Source organism: Stenella coeruleoalba (genome assembly GCF_951394435.1).
Source record: "Stenella coeruleoalba genome assembly, chromosome: 16".
NCBI classification, from domain to species: Eukaryota; Metazoa; Chordata; class Mammalia; order Artiodactyla; family Delphinidae; genus Stenella; species Stenella coeruleoalba.
The window spans coordinates 66,359,301-66,379,623 of record NC_137162.1 but is presented as its reverse complement, the minus strand read 5'-3'; the positions used below and the strand labels follow the sequence as shown (position 1 = coordinate 66,379,623).

The window sequence follows — 20,323 nt, the reverse complement described above, 5'->3', positions numbered from 1 at the left end:
CCACAGCACAATTTTAACAGCCTTCTTACAGCCATAACTAGCAAATGATTCCGTCTACACCATAAGATCTTAGCTGAGACTGTCAGCTGGAACTCCTACATGTTTCCTCTCCACGTGGTCTAGACTTTTTATAACATGGCAATTTGGTTGGTTTCAAGAACATTGAGAGAGAAGCAGGGGAGGGAGGGAAAAAGGTAGAAAGAGGGAGAGAGGGAGGGAGGGAGGGAGAGAGAGAGAGAGGGAGGGAGGGAGAGAATCAGTAGGTGAAATGAGTCTTGCATTTTATGAGTAATCCAGAAGGCACATAACATCACTTTTACTGTAGATGAGCAGTCACAGCAGTCATAAGCTTGCCTAGGTTCAAGGGGAAGTATATAATGCAATCAATAAATATACTTTGTAATTTATTTCACAACGTTTAAAAGCTTGCAAGCAGAAAATTGACTATTCGGTGGGTAGGACTAAAGGCCAAGGGGTAAGGTAACAACTGAAACTGATAAATCATAACACTAATTGCTAATATCCTTTTAACCTGTATACAGTCATCCCTCAGTATCCACAGGAATTTGATCCTGGAATACCTTGGTACCAAATCTGCAGATGCTCAAGTCCCTTATATAAAATGGCATAGTACGTGCATATCACCTCCACATAGCTGATCTTATACTTTAAATCATGTCTAGATTACTTATTACATAATACAATGTAAATGCTATGTAAATAGTTGTAAACACGATGTAAACACTATGTAAATAGTTCTAGGGCATGGCTAAATCAAGTTTTGCTTTTTGAAACTTTCCAATTTTTTTAAAAAAATATTTTCAACTCTTGGGTGGCTGGATTGACGATGGAAGCCACCGCGGTATACAGAGGGGTGACTGTACTATATGATGAGAAAGGTGCATTCAGACAAAGAATGGTAGTCTTATGGAATATGAAAGGTTGAAGGCCTTAAATGTATTTGACACACATGCAATCATGATAATTGGTCACAAGTCTTTTTTGCTGAGCCTTGACCTCAGGTTCAGAATTCTCAGTACACTGTTCCAACCAGCCACTATCAATTGGTAGAATATTGATAAAATATTTTATTTCTGGATTAGAAATCATAATGCATTTGAGAATAGGCATACTGGGAGAAACTATGAAGGAGAAGTAGGACAAAGAAAATTTGTTATGTAGTGTAGGATTTTATGTTTGAGATTTTAGAGATAAAATAATTCATAATGGCAAAAGCAAAAATGTAACAACCAATATGGGTTGCTAAAGAAGATTGAGTCCACCAATAAATATCATGGGTGTTAAGAGTTATGTATTCAATTGGCTGGAGATATCGGACATGGTACAATCACATTCCAAGTTCCAAGTCTACAAAAATATATAAATATTAGTATAGTATGGCTATAAGAAAGAGAATAATATCAAAAATGGTATATATTTTATGGGAGTAAAAATAATTTAAAAGATATATATTATACTGAAAGTATAAAGGAGAATAAAACAAAAAGTGACTCAAGCTTCTAGTTCCAAACAGTGGTTGAAAAAGAAACAGATAAACAAAAAACCTTCTATTGAGAGTGATATAAATATAGCAGCAGTTTCACGATAAACCTTTTTTTTTCCACTTAAAATTAGGAAATTGAAAGGAGTAATGATGGTGTGATAATGGAAAATATTAATGATTGCACTTAGTCCTCACAACATGTTTTAACAGGTATTCCCATTACAACTATTTAAGATAAGAAAAATTAGGTGTAAAGTAGATAGCCTTATACAAAATAATATCACATACCTAGCAAGCATTTAGTTTATTTGGGATAAAGCCTGTAATTATGGTAATCACTGTCTTGTATAAAGTGTATCAATACTAAGAAACAGTTTATCAGTTTGATAATTGCTTTAATAATAAGAGAAACTCAAGTTTACTTAATGCTTACTGTGTAGTGGCAAATTTGCAGCCAAAATTTTTTTCTTTTAAGGATGTTCTGAGTTTCCCCCCACCCCCCAACTTCTTTTCTACTAGATTATCCACTGGAGATAAACATTCTATATTACTCAGCATTATTCTGGTTAAAAGGTAGTGATTGTTGATAAAATAAAGCCATTTTCATATTGTAATTCCATTGAGTTCAACCCTTTCAATAAATCATACATGTGTAATAAAGTATATATAATGCAATGGGAAGAGAATGCAGAATAATGCTAAATCAATCACTGATAAAAATATTTGTCAGCATTTCCCAAAGATTACCTATGCTCAAAACATGAATTTTTAAATCATCTAGCATGTATTAATTCTAAAATAACCTTAAAATCATGAAAAATAAACCAAATTAAAGAGACATTTTAACATGTATGTTTTGCTTCTTGCATAAAAAAATAATTTTTCATACATTTCACAAAATTTGTTTTTTTGGTTTCTTCAAAAGCATGCATTTATTGTATACTTAATGATGCCACCAATAATACTATGACCAGATGTGTATGTTGTAACTGAACCTTTTTTTTTTTTTTCCGGTACGCGGGCCTCTCACTGTTGTGGCCTCTCCCGTTGCGGAGCACAGGCTGCAGACGCGCAGGCTCTGTGGCATGTGGGATCTTCCCGGACCGGGGCACGAACCCGTGTCCCCTGCATCGGCAGGCGGACTCTCAACCACTGCACCGCCAGGGAAGCCCCTTTTACCTATTTTTTAATTGGACTGTTTGCTTTTTTGGTATTGAGTTGTATAAGTTCTTTTTTTTGTTTTGTTTTTTGTTTTTGTTGTTGTTGTTTTTTAATTCAAGACCTATTTATTCTCTAATTCTGCCTACATGGAGACACCCTCCTTGAAAAGGTGTTGAATTCTTCCATTCACTTTAACATCTTGTGCTGAAAAACCGGTGTCCAAGGTTTCAACTATGAGATCCACATTCTTAAAGCACTGATTCTTAAACCTCATCTAGATTTCTCCCCTTGGATGGGGGGAGATGACCCAACCACAGCAAAGAACAGCTCAGGACTGTGGGCTCTGCTCGCCCAGAAGACCTTGCAGCTCCCCTGACCACCTGGCTGGAGCCAGGATTAGGGCCCTGAGACGAGGGGCGCCTGCTGGGCTGCTGCTGCCGCCACCGCCACCGCCACCACCCCCAGCTCCTGTCCTCTTCACTAGGCTGGCTGTGACCTTTAGTTTCCCTGGAGTTTGGGGATTCCAGACCGTCTCTGCTCACACTTCTGTATGACGCCTGCTGCCTCAGCACAGCTGATCCACAGCAAGGGGGAAAAGCACACAGAACTGCTTTTCAACACACCAACGTTCCGCACAAAAGTTATTTTATGAGCCTACAGGTTCTTCTTCATCAAAGGACATTCCCAAGGCCCTGACTTCCCCCGGCTCCCCACTGCCCTTGCCGGCAGACTGGACATGCGTGGCCGCAGTGCTGAGTCGGGCACACCCCCCTGGCTCCACTCCAGCGCCCTCTCCTGGAATACTGAGGACGGTGCCCTGGCCTCATCAGCTGGATCTGTCCGGAAGCCAGTCCTAGAGTGACAAGAGCCACACCTGCAGGTCTGTTCCACTGACCAGCCGCACAGGACCCAGCGGTCTGGATTGTGTTGGCTGGTCGTTCTTGCCTAGGTTCACAGGCCAACAGCCAGTGTCCTTCCTTTCCTGCTCATCACCGCACCAGCGGCTCACTCCTACCTGCTGCCGTCACACGCCTGGCAACCTCGTGTTCCAGCCAAGAACTGAGAACCCAGCAGGCCCCTAGTTTCCAGCAGGGAAACTCCGCATTAAACTACAGCTGCCTAGCCCTGTTCTCGAGGCTTCAGCGCTGGGAGAGGGCGGAGAGCATAGCAAGCCGCGGCGCCCCGAGTCCCGGACCGCGATGCTCCGCGGAGGCACCGGAACCTCACCGCACCCCGCCACTCCCCTTCCCACCGCCCCTGCCAACACAAGCGACCTCTGCGCCCGCCTGTCCCGGGAACCCGTGCACACCTCTGGCCACCGCGACCCAGGACTGAGGCGCGGTGCTTGGCCAGCAGCGGGCGCTGGGGCGGGCGGGGACCCGCCAGGCCCACCTCCGGCCCCAACGCCTGGAAAACTCCTTGTATATTTTGGATATTAACCCCTTATTGAATACGTAGTTTGCAAATATTTTCTCCCATTCCATGTACTGCCTTTTCATTTTTTGAGGTTTCTTTGGCAGTGCAGGAACATTTTAGTTTGATATATTCCCAGTTGTTTATTTCTGCTTTTGTTGTCAAATCTAAAAAATTACTGCAAAGACCAATATCAAGGAACTTCCCTCCTTGTTTCTTTCTAGGAGTTTTACAGTTTCAGCTGTTATGTCTAAGTCTTAATCCATTATGTATTGATTTTTGTGTGTAAGGGCCCAGTTTCATTTTTTGTATGTGACTATCCAGTCTCCCCAACATTATTTTTTGAAGAGACTATTCTTTCTTCCCTAGTGCCTATTCTTGGCTCCTTTCCCACAAAATTGACCATTTATATGTGGGTTTACTTTTAGGCTCCCTATTCCAAATCCTGTGCCCAAACTTTTAAGAATCCCATCTGAGGGAGGCAAAACACTAGGGTCTGAAAGCCAAAGATCCTTGTACCCATGAGACCCACAAAACTGTAGAAAACACAAAAGCAGTTCAAGCAGGTATGCAAGCACTCAATGCAGCTATTCCCCCAAAATATCCCCCTTCCAGTGCAGAGGGAGTAGATAAAAACACCCATCTCCCAGGGTCTTCTCGAAACGGTTTATCTATGTACTTTGAAATCTGTTGAGTAAGGACGGAGTTTCTAATTTAATGCACAACCAGGGGCTGGCTATTATGCTTCCCAGAGACTGGGGAAGCCTGCAGAAACCTCCACAGTCTCCTCCCTCCAACCAACTCCAAGTTGTCAGTGTCTCCCTTGAAGGAGCTTGTTCACATGTCGGTACTCCAGCTTTTAAAGCTACTGCCTGAGGGGCTGATCCCCAGATCATGTGGCTCTCATAGCCAACAGGGCTTCAATCTGTGAGTCCCACACGACTATAGAAAACAAAAAAGCAGTATTCAAACAGCCATCCAATGAGGGCTCAACACAGAGGGAACAGGCAAAAACACCCATCTCCCAGTCTTTCCCTGGAAGAGTTTTATCTGCATAATTTAAAAGCTGCTACCTGAGGGCCAGACTTCTTGAGCTACAGGAGAATTAATATTATCTAAATGTCCAAACTACCCAAAGCCATCTATAGATATAATGCATTCCCTACCAAAATTCCAATGACATTCTACACAGAAATAGAAAAAAAAATTCTAAAATCTGTATGGAATAACAAAAGACCCCAAAGAGCCAAAACAATTGAGGAAGAATGAAGCTGGAGGCATCCCACTTCGTGATTTCAAACTATATTACAAAGGTATTGTAATCAAAACTGTATGGTACTGGCATAAAAACAGACACATAGATCAATGGATTGTTCCAGAGTTCTTTCATAGACTATGTGTTATCATCTTTCAGCAAAATGACTCTCCCTTTCAGGCACCATTTTGCTCTCAAGATTCCCTATTCATTCTTTTCTTTTTTAATTTTAACAAGTATGTTTTAATTTATTTTCCAGAGGAAGAGATATTTTATTACATTTTTATCCACAGTTATTACTGAAAATTACATCTTAAAGAGTTAATCATTGTCATTTTCCAAATTATGGGTCACTTTTTCTATTTTTTCTTAATTTTATAGAAAATAAAGAGAAATTTTTCACCATTGAATTTAAATAAAAAGTGGGATTCAGTTAGAATATTTAAATGGTTATTAATTTTGTCAGTAATAATTTTGTAGTAGTAATGTTGATTAGTATAAAATATTTGAATTCTCTATTATCTAAGTAGTGAGTTTTAGATAATCGCCTTTATAAATAAAAAAATTTAATCTGTACACTATTATATTGAAATGACAGCTGGAAATTAATGATTAATCACCCTCCTTGTAGAATATTAATAAAGTATAATTTATATTAATAACTTTTAACATAAGGCCTTTTAATGTGCCTATTTCTTTTCAGTAGCATTCTTAGCCTTAAAGTTCTCAAACACTGTAAAAACCATTTTGCTAAATGGTTATGATATATGAGTTGGTAATCATCTGCCTACTTTATTTCCAAATAAAGGGATTTATTTTTAATTTTTTTCAATTTAAAACATCAGTGTTGTTACAGGAATGTGTCTATAGATATGGGAAATATTTGATCTCAGGTACTTTGCATAGTAAAAGAATAAAATCATACCTTAGATGAAGACTGGAATTCGATGAACAGTATATACATCAGTGTTGCCAAAAGGTATGACACTGCACATTCAGGTCATATATTATGAAAGGCAAATAATTTATACAAATGTTACTCCATAAACACAAAGTAATTTTGGACATTAGGATGTGAATTAGTGGAAGATATCTAATAATCAAGAGAAATAGGATGGCAAGAATTTCTTTTTTAAAGATGCAGAGAAGTATATCCAAATAATTCATTTCAAGCAACCTCGACATAGCTAGTTTATGGAGATTATGGGAAGACTGTGCAGTTCCTCAAACCACCCCTTGGCCTAGCTACTTTGTCGAGAAAATAGACACAGAGAGATATTCAGTGAGTGAAACTTTTTCCTTCTTGTCATTTGAAGGCACACTGAAGAAATTTTAAAAAGCTATACTCAGCATAAGGCAGAAACCATCACTTGTGTTGACTGGTTTCCATCTTCTTTCAGCCAGAGTATAACTTGAAGCTGTAACTGTTTAGCATCTTGTTATATTAATAAAGAGATAGTGGTGTCTCATAATAGACCCCAGGATTTTTCTTTTGATTGCTATATATGTACTATAGACAATTTAAATTATTAGTGGAAGCCACCAACCTTTTTGTTAGCTTTCAATTTGGTTGCTGGATAAATAATAGCTTTTTTGATAATTTAGTGCTGTAAAGTAAACTTGATTTTACTTTATATTGTGCATTGGTTTTAGTGCTAAAAATCAGGAGTTAGATTTGTAAATTAATTTAACTGCCTATACAATATGGTTAACTAACTACTTAAATTTTCTATTAGGATTATAATAAAATGTAAGGATATTGGCATATTTGGACTATAAATAAAATTAGTTGTAATAATTTTTCAAAAGATAATCACTGGCTTACAATTTTCATTTAAAATTCTTATAATACCAGAAATAAAAAGACAAATAATGAGGCTTATTTTGTTTGACGCATAAGAATTTATACCAGTTTGTTAACTCCATATTAAATCTCAACACAATGGATATGGATTTGGTCTTTCTTAATATCTTTACTAATGTCCTCTTTTGTCATTTTCTTCTTTTCCCTTTCCTCTCGTCATTTGTATAAATCAATCCATTATCCAGTCCTGTATGTTCAACATTCCCTAGTTATTCCCCTAGACTACAGTACTATCATTTAAACTTTATGAGGTCAAGTAAAACAATCTGCCACATGTAATTCTAGCAAAAGTAGAACTTCCACCATTGAACTCAGATAGTAAATAAATCATGAAGTCAAATGTTTTGAAAGGATATGTATTAAAAAAAAAAGAAGATGGGAATGAAGATCAGTGTCATATTAAACACACAGCAGTTTCCCAAATTTTGAATTGAAGTACAAACCCTACCTCTCAAACGATGTGTAGGTGCACTGAATTAATTATAGGTTATAATAAATATATTTAGAGCACAAAAGAAAATAAACAAGTTTTTAATCTTTCAGGTCAACTTGGATGTACACTGATAAACTATCCTTCTTGAAATCCCTCCCCTTATCTTTTCCTTCACCTTTCTCTCTCTAAAGTCCTGGATCCATCTTGCTTGTACTTCCAATGATCAATGCTAGGATGAGCTAATTAATGGCAAGGCAACGGATCCTTATGGGCAAGGTCCTCCTAAGCTAGCACAATTAAGTTGTTTGGATTTTTCATAGTGGAACATTTATAAGACTAGGTCATTCTCCTAATAACACTGTCTTTCTATTATAGCATTAAACTGATACATTTTTATAAAAGTATTCTCTAATAGGGAGAAAGAAAAAAGAGGATAAGAAAAACAGAAAATCTGTCCTGACTGAGGAACACAAAACAATTTTCCTCTATGCCCCAGACTCACTAATAAGAGAGATGTTATTCTGGTTTAGAAAGGAAAAAAAAAAAAATCCCTAATCACAGAACATACAAAATGAATACTTAGCATTTATCTGATAACAAGATTTCCAATGCACAAAAATGAATCTGAAAAGGTCTCTGAATAAGATCTACAGTGGCAGGTCACTCATTTACTAACAACACAACTGGGATGTATAACGGAAATGAAACTCCTTTATTTCTCAATAGCTTATTTTTATCTTCAAAGCTTCACCACCTGCTTGGGAACAAGTAGGAGATCTAAATTTAGTAAAACCAAGACTAAAATTTAGTACCATTCATAAATTTAAGCAGTTCTTTCAAGTTTAAATCATTCCTTTAGACTGTTCTCTCCTCTCACCTGCTTCTTTTCCAGATTTTGACTGGATGCATTGAATGAGCTAGCGTTTTATGAGAAGGCCAGTAAGATCAAAGCAAAAACCCTCACACTACAAACACCTAGAGATAGTGGATAAAATATAATACAGAAAATGTAGTTTATATCGACAGTATGTTTACCTCTGGAAGAAACTGAATTAAACCCACAGATGCCAGAAGTAAAGGGAAAGCTAAAAGCCTTTAATCATTTAATATTTTAATTAATTCAACAAACATTATGGAGTGCAACAATATACCAGGCAGTGTTCAGGCTTTATTCATAGACACGAATAAAATACAAATTTTTCTGATATCAGATCTAAAGGAGTAAAATCATATCATTTCCGGAAGATCATGCGAATTATTGGACAAGGGCTGAGTATTCACACCTACATTCTTTTCTTAAAGAAAAGAATCTTCAGGAACACTAAAGATAAGGAACTGAAACTGAGACCTAGTGTAAAGAGATCAAATAAGCTTCCCCTATAATCAAAGATGACTTGAACCATCTCTATACCATAGCTCTCAGTGTTAAAAACTATTTATTGGGAGAAACTAAACCTCTGGCTTGAATTTCAGATAGCTTTGAACTTTGACTTTATAACCAGCCTGGTGAGTTGGTGAAAGAAATCCTTGTTGTAAGTCAACTCTCCTAAAAGACCAGTACACCCATCTGTTGACAATGCAATGGATCCAGAATCTGTCATACAGAGTGAAGTAAGTCAGAAAGAGAAAAACAAATACCACATGCTAACACATATATATGGAACTTTAAAAAGCAGTACTGATGAACGTAAGGGCAGGGCAGGAATAAAGACGCAGATGTAGAGGACGGATTTGAGGGCACTGGGTCGGGGGGAAGGGGAGGCTGGGATAAAGTGAGAGAGTTGCATTGGCATATATACACTACCAAATGTAAAATAGATAGCTAGTCGGAAGCTGCTGCATAGCACAGGGAGATCAGCTCGGTGCTTTGTGACCACCTAGAGGGGTGGGATAGGGAGATGCAAGAGGGAGGGGATATGGGGATATATGTATACGTATAGCTGATGCACTTTGTTGTACAGCAGAAACTAACACAACATTGTAAAGCATCTAAACTCCAATAAAGATGTGAAAAAAAATTTCTAGTGATGATCATTTCAACTTCTAAGAACATGAGGTTTTCCTGTTCTTTTAATGAATGATCAACTGCTGGATATTCTGATAGGACAGCAAGTATGCAACAGCATTTCAGTCTCTGTGGAGCTCATTTCTGAACATCTCAACATGGACAAATTCTATTAAAAAATATGTATATATCAGAATTCATAGCCACTTCTAAACTGGAATCCAAATATTCTCAAATTAAACCAGCAGTCGGATTCAATAACCAATCTGAAGAACACAGAAAACCACACTAAGATTATTAGGTAAATTACCTAATATCATGAGCTTTTTAGTTTATTTCCTGAATCACTTAAGTAATATCAAAACAATGTAAATGCTAATACAACATTATTCCGTTACAACAGCACGTGTTTCACCTGCCAAGTGTAACTGCCTGCCCAATCTAAATTTTCAGGTGAGGTTTTCGTACCCAGAAAGAAGGGAAGTATGAGCTTGGGAAGAATTCCCAAGTCTCAATGACAACATTTAGGAAGCTGAGGCTGAGTTATCCTTAATTCCTTTTTTTTTTTGGTCCCAGTGTCCAAATGTGAAGCCTCTTTGCCTCTTGCTAGTTTCTCCAGAGACTAAACCTGTTGCTTCCTGCTGGGTGAGGAGTGTTTACCAGGCTATGCCAAATAAAAATTGGGAAAGGAGATCAGAGCGATCTAACTGTTCCTTAGATAGAATTTCAGCTAATTCTCCTACTTTCATCTCCACCTCTCACTACTATCTTTGGATATCTTTGGTATTACTCACTGCAGAGTATTTTGGAGATTTAATGATGCAAATGGCTCACTTCTTGTTAGTTTTCCCTCTTTTGGTACATTCTACTTGTTCATACATTTTCTCATCTTCCATATGCCAAAATTTAGTGAACATTCATCTAGTGTCAGTTCCTTACCAATGTATATATTCCTTTATGGTCATTTTATAGGAAGGAGTAGAAATGCATGCATGTTTTTAATTAGTCATTTTAAGCTAGAGGTCTTTCATGATATTCTCCTAGAGAGTAAATTTTCTATTATATTTGAAAACATTTTGGCTCTACGTTAGCTCTGTTGGCAATAAAAAGCATGAAAATATTTGAGGAAATTATATTCCAGTTTAAAAAATATCCTAAATGGATACAACAAAAATTAGCAAAACAGAAACACTGGACATTGTCAATAAAAACCTAAATATGAAATTTAAAAAAAAAGATTTCAAACTGGAATGACGGTAGTGAGTTATAGCATAACTGAAATTTACTTAGTCAATATTAAGGCACTATTGATCACAAAGCTCTACCTCAATTCCTTTTCTAAAGGTGAGAATAAATTAGAAGAGACAGTCAGCTATGCAGCCAAAATGCTAAACAGAAACAAGATAACGTGAGATTTAATTTTAGACTTGTTAGGAATAGTCTTTGTGATTCTGGAAAATACATTTAGTGTCTGTACATCTCAGTTTGTTATCTGTAAAATGAGAGAGTCAGATTGGAAGGGCTCTAAATTCCTTTCTAGGTGCAAATTGTTTCTAAATCTAAAATATATGTTTCTCATATAAAATATTATTTGAAATGTTAAAAAATAGATCCCTTATTTTTAATAAATATCCACATGATGCTTAAAAGACTACAGTATTTTAATCTTTTTATTGCTTTTTCCACACTTTATAGTGCCAAAATAACTGAGTAAGAAGAAAACATAATTTTTATAATGTTATAAAGTGTTAATATTTAATAAATACTTTATACTTATCAGATACAGGATATTATCAGGATGTTATTATTTACCTTATTCTATAATGATGGAAGTTAAGTTGGGTAATTTGACCAAGTCTCCATAAGCCATAAAAACCACATCTAATTATTCATTACAGGTGGATATGCATACTGTAAAATCTTTTTTATACAGGTTTGGGGGAGTTATGTTCTATCATATATACTTTCTACCTAAATTTATTAACTGTCAGACAAAAAATGCTCCTTTTAGAATGTAAGTATATTTATATTAACAATTATTTCTTAAAACTGTAAAGTGATTTTTGAAAAATATCTGTTTTTGTGTCTTCTGAATTAATTTTGAAAACTATGTGAATTAGCATTGTGACTGTTCCTTATAGCTAAGGAGCAATATGTATTTGTTAATTATTCCTTGTAATTACAGTAAAATAACTAAATGTTTTGTACATTAAAATGTACATTTTCTAATTTCTTGTCAGACTGAGAACCATCTCCTTGTTGTTACTTTAAGATGCTTTCTAATAAAGATATTAATAGAAAAAAATAAAAACTTTTGAGCAGGTTCTCTCTTTGCTCTATATGCATTGTTGTATTACTATAACAATCGACTCTGTAAAAAGAATCCTTTTCCTATTTACAAATGAGAAAACTGAAACACAAAAGGATTAGGTCACATAATCTGCCCATTTTCCAAAGCTGATAAGTCAAACAGTTATAATTTTAAGCCTCAGTCTCTCTAAGCTCTACATTCTTGAACATGGTGCTGTGTTTGTCAATTAATGAAAGGTGGTGCAAAGACTTGAAAAAGTAGATATTTTAAAAAATCTACTAAAATAAGCCTTTATTGTGAGATGAATGAAAACTATGTGCACAAACTGTGTTGTTTCAAAAACCAGCTACTCATCATGCTGATGAAAGGCCAAAAGAGTAATACAATTAAATATGATTAGTCTCATTACATAATCTACTCAGATGAATGAGCGATGTGATTACGTTATTTTTTCCATTGAAGAAAAACATACATAGATTACAAATTACAAATGTATAACTCTTGCCAAGTGTGGCTTAAAAATTAGCACATGCCTGGGTGAGAAAAGCAGCAGAAAATATCTGGCCCACCTTAATGTGGATGTGCTTTCTTTCCTCTCTGTGATCTTGAAACCTCAAGTCTTTTCTGCCAATAAAGTCACCATCAAATGCCTTCAACGAGCTACTTTGTTAAATTATTTTTTTATCCAGGTTTTATAGTTGCTCTTGGTAGAAGTGTGTTAAAGCAGAAGTGTCTTGTTGATGTTTAAAAATTGAAAGTAAACATGATCCAAATTTAAAATATAACATCAAATTAATTTCTGACATGGTAGAATTATGTCAATTAATTACATAGAAGCAAAAAAAAAGTTGGAAAATAATCAGTAGTTTGGTTTGCCATAGGGGGAAATGTTAAAGGCCCAGTGTCCAGTTCCAAATAGTTTATACAAATATTTAAATTTAAGCAATTTAATAAAGTAAATTAGAGGAATTCTATGATGACTGAGAAGTGCTTCTGTACATGCTAAGCAGTACAGAGATTTTAATGGTTTCAGAAGAAATTAAAAGAGATTAAAAAAAACACTTTATTATACAGTACATAATGGACAACCAAACAAGTAAATAGTTTAACTGGTTTTTAAAATTCATTTAAGTGCATGAAATGTGAAATGCTTTAACTTACAGAACTTTTAGAAAATAATGTGCTGATACCAGATAACAGAAATTATAATGGTAATTTTCTACGTTACATAAATCTATTAAAGTGAGAAAAGCAAGCAGATATAATTGCAACTATTTGTGGAAAATCAGAAAATAGGAATCAATATGTATCCGAGGGATTATCTGAAAGATCTCCTGATGATGACTATGATATACTTGCAAATAATCTACAAGAGATGAAAGATGAAAGAACAGGTATAATTTGTAATAACTGTTGAATATCAGGATAGACATAACTTTTTCTGAAAGAGAGAATTCCACAGTCTCTAACATTTTCAATTTTAAAATATCCCAGAAAATTAACAAGAAAAGAAGTGATAGCTATCCTAATATCCATGAATGTTCAAATTTTCTGAACTAGGAAAAAAAGAAAATATTGAACAATTTTAATAAAATACATTTATAACTGATAATAAACAGATAATTAAGTTTGCCCCCCAAAAGAAATAATTCAGTGCTATCATTCCATAACTGATGATAAGCAAAGCAGACTGTTAATCAGCAAGAAATGTTAGTTGCTACTCAATGAATAAGGAATGCAATATGGGCAGAATTTCACTGAGTGAACATATTGTAAACCACAAAATCTGGAAGCATGTAGTAATTAAATAAGTGAGGTCAACTATGTGCAACAAAAAGATGGTCCAAGCAGATTATATAGCTTGTAGTCAATATAACAGATGGCCCATATGCCTGACGAAATTACCTAACAGCAAAAATTGTGATTTAATGAACATTGGAGAGTTTGGTGAAATTTGGTTATTTCAAAATTTATGTAACTCTAAAGTACCAACTCTGTAATTCAGTAATAATTATAAACTTCAAAGCTCATATTTGTAAGTGTCATAAAAATCTATCTCCCTTCAAAGATGTTAAGAAATGTATTAAATATTAAGTAAACTGACTTTACTTAAGAGACTTTCATTATTCATTTTATTTGAGAATGATTTTATAACACCAAACTTGGTGTTACTAAATATTCAACTAAATGCATTATACATTTAAATTTAAACTAGATACTCATTAAACACTTTTCAAAGTTATAATAGAAAATCCTATAACTTAAACAATTACATACTTCAAATTTTTCCCTAATTTTGGAATTTTTATTTTTTATACTCAAATATTTATTGTACAACTATTAAAAAGCTGTATTACTCACTAGTATAAAACAACTTTTCTTTCAAAGAACTGTGAATATACACAATTGGAAAAATCATGCAATCAACCAAATCAGTATCTGATGGACAATTCTTATGAATTTTATAGCAACAACACAAATTAATGCCTTTAGAGGATATATGTATTATATATATAACATATTTAACTTCAGTTTCTGAACTTCATAAATCAAACATCTAGAGATGCTTCTAAATGTTACCATCTTTATATGACAATTAAAGTCATAATTTGGAGGTGAATTTTTTTTGGAATTGTATTTGCATAAAAACTTGATTATGTACAGTCAAGATACTAACAAATATCTTTTAAAATCTATATTATACATTAATATAAATATGACCAGAGCACCCCAGTGAGTTCCTATCTACAAAGGTACATTGATGTTGATTTTCCAAAGTTCTTATTCTCACTTCATCTTTGGCTATATTATCTTTCGTTTACTGAAATGTATTCCACTCTTAAGTCTTTCATGAGACCTGCATGTATTCATAGACTTTATTGTTATTGTAGTCACCAAGCAGCTTCTTCTACATTTTGCTTTTTCCTGAGCCAAGTAAAGTGTTCTCATATTTCCCTTATGAGGTCTCTCATTGTATGGTCCATAAGTGGTGTGCTCTCGATTTATGCTCCAATATCACCCAGGCATTGAGATTCTTTACCAGTGCTGAGTTATAAGCCAAACTGAGGAAAGAGTTCCTCTCCCACACAGGGCTGCACTTTGTCACGCAGATCCCAAAGCACCACATGTCACAAAAGTTTCACTAGTCTTTCATGACAACTCTCCTTTATCTTACATAAAAAGCATCTAGCAAAGATTTCACTCAGTCGTATGCATTAGTAAACACAGACTTTGGCAGGAAAATAATAAACCAATTTTTTTCTTGATATAAAAACAAAACACTCTAAAAGTATCTTTGTAGAGAGTACTTTAACATAGAAAACTAGTTACCTTATTAACCCGAGCATTATTCCTCTCAAGCCTATCAATATCTTCAAGCTTTTGTTTAAACTGAAAACAACAACGTGGGGAGGATTTTCTCAATGTAAGAAAATACAGTCAAGTTTCCTTATCTTAAAAACGGCTTGCGTTATTCATACTCCGAAACAGTGACTTCAATAGCCGATCACTTGAGATTTGTCATTAAAATTACTGTAGTTCTGGGACCTACATTTCCCCTCCCAGATTAGGCCACTCCAAGTTGGTAGCTGCCTTCTACAATGAAAACTCAACACCAAAATCACAACTATCTGCAGAACAACCATCGATGAAAAAGACCAAAACCTACCAGAAAAGATCTTCTGTAACTAAAGACATAAAGAAGGAGACAGGTAGGAGAGGCAGACATGAGACAGAATCAAGTCCCATATTCCTGGGTGGGCGACCCACAAACAGAAGAAAAATTATATTGCAGAGTTTCTCCCACAGGCGTGAGAGTTCTGAGCCCCACGTCGGGCTCCCCAGCCCGGGGCCCTGCACCGGGAAGACAAACCCGCACCGCGTTTGACTTTGAAGGCCAGCGGGGCTTAAATTTCGGCAGCCCCACAGGACTGAGGGAAACAGAAACTTTACTCTCCACGGACGCATACAGGCGAAAGAGTAATTTGATAGGCGCCTGGGCCAGACCTACCTGCTGGTCTAGGAGAGTCTCCTGGAGAGCTGGGGCGGCTGCGCTCACGCTGAGGCTTCGGCACTGGCGGCAGCCATATTCGCGAGCTAGTTCTGCCGCGTGGAAGCCCGTGCTGGCAGGCGCAGTAGCGCCAATTGCCGGCCCCACCCAACAGCCTGTGCACCTGTGCTGGAACATCTCAGGCCAAACAATAACTAGGTGGGGACACAGCCCCACCCATCAACAGACAGGCTGCTTAAAGACTTCCGGAGCCCACAGGTGCCTCTAGACGCGGCTCTACACACAGCCCTGCCCACCAGGGGGTCCAAGACCCAGCTCCACCCATCAGGAGGCAGACACCAAACTCAAGAAAACAACAATCCCACAGCAGGCTAGACCCTAGCCTGGGACCGGCTAAGCCCTAGCCCTGCCCACTAGCAGGACAACACAAGCTTTGGGACATCTCGGACCCCGTACCCAACTGTGTCAGGACCCACCCCTCCCCCCTCAACCCCCAGCAATCTGAAAGCAGCCCTGAGGTCCCTTGGCCCTGTAGCCAGAGTCCAGGACCTGGCTCTGCCTGTCAGTAATCTGGCACTAACCCCAAGACCTGGCTTCCCCGACACGTGAGGGGGCCAGAGCCCAGGAGTCTTTTGGACCCTGACCCTGCCCACCAGTGAGCCAGCATTAGTCAATAGTGGGATATTTTTAGTGGACTTTTTCCAGTCTGTCCTCTGTGCAAACAAATCATATTTAGATGGTTAAAAGAGCTTATTTTTATTTGCTATTGCCAGATGTTTTCTATTTTAGTGACAAGAGTCTTTTTCCAGGCATATTGCAAATCACATTGCTTTTGAGCCATATTATTTTACATTCGGTAGTGTATATATGTCAACGCTACTCTCACTTCGTCCCAGCTTCCCCCTCCCCCTGCTGTGTCCTCAAGTCCATTTTCTATGTCTATGTCTTTATTCCTGCCCTGCTACTAGGTTCATCAGTACCAATTTTTTTTTTTTGGATTCCACATATATGTGCTAGCATAAGGTATTTGTCCCTCTCTTTCCGACCCACCCCACTCTGCATGACAGACTCTAGGTCGATCCACCTCACTACAAAAAACTTAATTTTGTTTCTTTCTATGGCTGCATAATATTCCACCGTATATATGTGCCACAACCTCTCCATCCACTCATCTGTTGATGGACACCCAGGTTGCTTCCATGTCCCAGCTACCTCAAACAGTGCTGCAATGAACATTGTGGTACATGTCTCTCTCTGAATTATGGTTTTCTTGGGGTATATGCCCAGTAGTGGGATTGCTGGGTTGTATGGTAGTTCTATTTTTAGTTTTGTAAGGAACCTCCATACCGTTCTCCACAGTGGTTGTATCAATTTACATTCCCACCAACAGTGCAGGAGGGCTCCCCTTTCACCCCCCCCACCCAGCATTTATTGTTTTTAGATTTTTTGATAATGGCCATTCTGACTGGTGTGAGGTGACACTTCATTGTAGTTTTGATCTGCATTTCTCCAATAATTAGTGATGTTATGTATGGATAATAACTTTTTTATTAGTTACAGACACAATTATAAAATAATCTACATTATAGAATTAGATTTAAGAAGGATTGGGATTATTACCTAGGGCAAAATAAATGTAGAAGAACTTGCTGAAATTTAAAAGTTACTGAATTTGTATTCACAGGAACTGGATTCGAGTCTGAGTGCCTTCACTGAAGGAGTCAATTCACCTCTTGAAAACTCAGTTTTCTTATTACAAAAAGTATTTCAATAATCATCTCCTTCAACACATATTTTTAAAAATATTCTGCAATGATGTAGGAATGGAAAAGGTAAATGTGAAACCCAAAGTAAGAAAAACTATTTTCTTTTTTGATTGGTTGATAAATGTTGGGCTTTTTAAAAAAAGTATATTTCATTGTTTTCTAATTTTTTTCTCAGGGATAATTGTTTCAAATGTAGATTCCCAAGCCCCTTCCCAAGAGATTATGATTAAGTATTACAATAGGAGATTCCAGTAATTTTTGTTTTTAGTCAAGGCATATATATCATTCAAATGATCAGACAAGTTTGGAAAATACTGGCTTATATCCTTTCTCTCAGTGAAAGTCCATGAATACAGTGATTCAAATATTAAGGCATTTGAACTGAAGTGAAATTTCAAGTACTAAAAATGAAACAAAATTGCTACCCTTACACCTTACTCACACATAACAATTTATCTTTTCTTTTCTTTCTTTTTTTAAAATTACCGGGTACACCAGACACAAAATATATTCAACTAACCTCTTTCTTTTATAGGTATGACATCTTCATGCCTTAAGGCATTTTACCATCTTCCTTACAATATTGCTTAAGTAGAGATAGATTAAAATCAATTTTCTAAATAGATTTGCCTAGAGAATCAATTGTTAACACATGCTAACATTATAAAAAGAGAAATAATAGTCACTTTATTCTTCCAGGTGAAAGAATATAACACCTCCCAATTTCCCCATATATGAAGAACAGAAAAACATATTATCTGACCCCATAAAAAATGAGAAAAATTCAAATAGTGGAAACTATAGGACAATCAGTCTTGCTTCATCAACAAATTACTTGACAGGAATAAAATGGAGGGAAACATAAAGAAACATGAAAGATGATAGACCTTCTTTAGTTAAACCCTGATTTATACCAACTTTAAAAAAAGAGGGTAGGTCACTGGAAATTTTGACATTTATAATAAATTTTTTTTTATTTTTTTAAAGTATAATGGTACTATCATTATGTTATAAAATTTTATGAAAATTTATAATTTTTTTAAAGTATAATGGTATTATCGTTATATTAAAGAGTCTTTATCTTTTAGAGATACATATCAAAACATTTGTGGAGGAAACAGTATGTCTGGGGTTGCTTCAGAATATTCCAAGAAGGAAAGAATGAATGGGGTTGTAGATGAAGCAGGATTGACAGTTGTCAGCTGGTTGCTGGGGATACGTGATGGATATACCAGGATGCATTTTCCAGTTTTCTACTTTTGTGTATATTCAAAATTCTCCATAATAAAAGGTTAAATATAGTAAATATGCCTAGACCATTTCTAAATGTATTGACTCAATAGATCTTGGGTAAAAGCTACACATTATATTTTAAGTAAGCTACATAGTTGTATCTGATAGACAACCATGGATTAGGTATACCTAAAAGTTAATATGTATTTTAATGCATGTATTTATTTTTCCACTATTTTAGTTATTTCTATGTGGGGCATCCATAAAGCCCATCTTGGTGAACCATCTGAGTAAGTAAGCAAGCTAAATATACATATATATATTCTTTTCACAGATTTGAAAGATAGTCCTAGTAAATCAATTGCAAATATGCCTTGTAATTCTATAAATGAAGATAATCAAAAACAGAGACTCAATTTATTATTTTGGTGCAATGTAGTATTCCCAACAATAAGACTTCCTATCCTTAAAAATCTTGTAATAAAAGCTGGGCAAATCAATTTTGCATCAATATAAGAATTCTGTTGGGAGAGAGCAGAAAAAAAACCCACATAGTTGAGTAAATATGCAGACACGGAATTAATTAAATAATCAAACATTTTTATTGAACACTTTGAGAAGATGTAATCACTAATACACATTGAACTGATAATAAAAGAAAAAATCACAACTGACTATAGCCAGTGGTTTATAATTCTGCTTATATTTAAATTACTTAGAGAGATTTTTTTTGAAACTACTACTGCCCATGTCCCAACTCCAAATAGTGGGGTGGCATTGGTCTGGAGTGGGGTCTGAGTATTAGTATATTTTAGAGTCTACAGATGATTGTAATATGTTGTCTGGGTTGAGACATATTTTTCTGTAGACAAAAGAACTCTCTCTTTGAATTAGAACTTTGAAAACGGCTCGCTGTATTAACTTGGAGAACTATATAGCCTGATTAAAAAAAATAAGGGGATTTCACAATGTATTCAACATCTCAAGAGTGTGAATTAGCGAATTAATTGCAATCTGGTCCTTGGTGTTAATTTCTTTTTCTTTTTTTTTTTTTTTTTACTACTGACCTGCATATAGAGTGACAAAATATTTACTAAGTATATGCTCTACCTAGATAAATCCTTGAATTTCATGTTAGAATAAGATGAGTCAAACTCATTCCTTGCCTCCATAGAGAGTTTAATCCAGGCCAAAGTTAGACATGTAACCAAGCAAGCGGACAACATATGTGGACTGACTGACAACTGTATGTGAGACCTTCTACCAGGAGCTAGCAGGCACCACAATAAATAAGAGCTTAATTTCCAGTGGCTTCAATCCAAATGAATAAAATGAGGAAGTAAGTAAGTGTGGGCATGTTGATTTCAGA

General features: G+C 36.0%; 1 protein-coding gene across 4 annotated transcripts in view; it reads right to left on the bottom strand.

Moving 5' to 3' along the window:
- Window positions 1-16,214, bottom strand: part of LOC307174847 (uncharacterized protein) — a 615,960-nt gene extending 599,746 nt beyond the window's left edge. For all 4 annotated transcript variants that reach the window (XR_013824176.1, XR_013824177.1, XR_013824178.1 and 1 more), the window contains exon 1: window positions 15,956-16,214. The gene's annotated coding sequence lies outside the window, so the exon portion shown is untranslated. The remainder of the gene's footprint in view (window positions 1-15,955) is intronic.
- Between the last annotated feature and the right edge of the window lie 4,109 nt (window positions 16,215-20,323).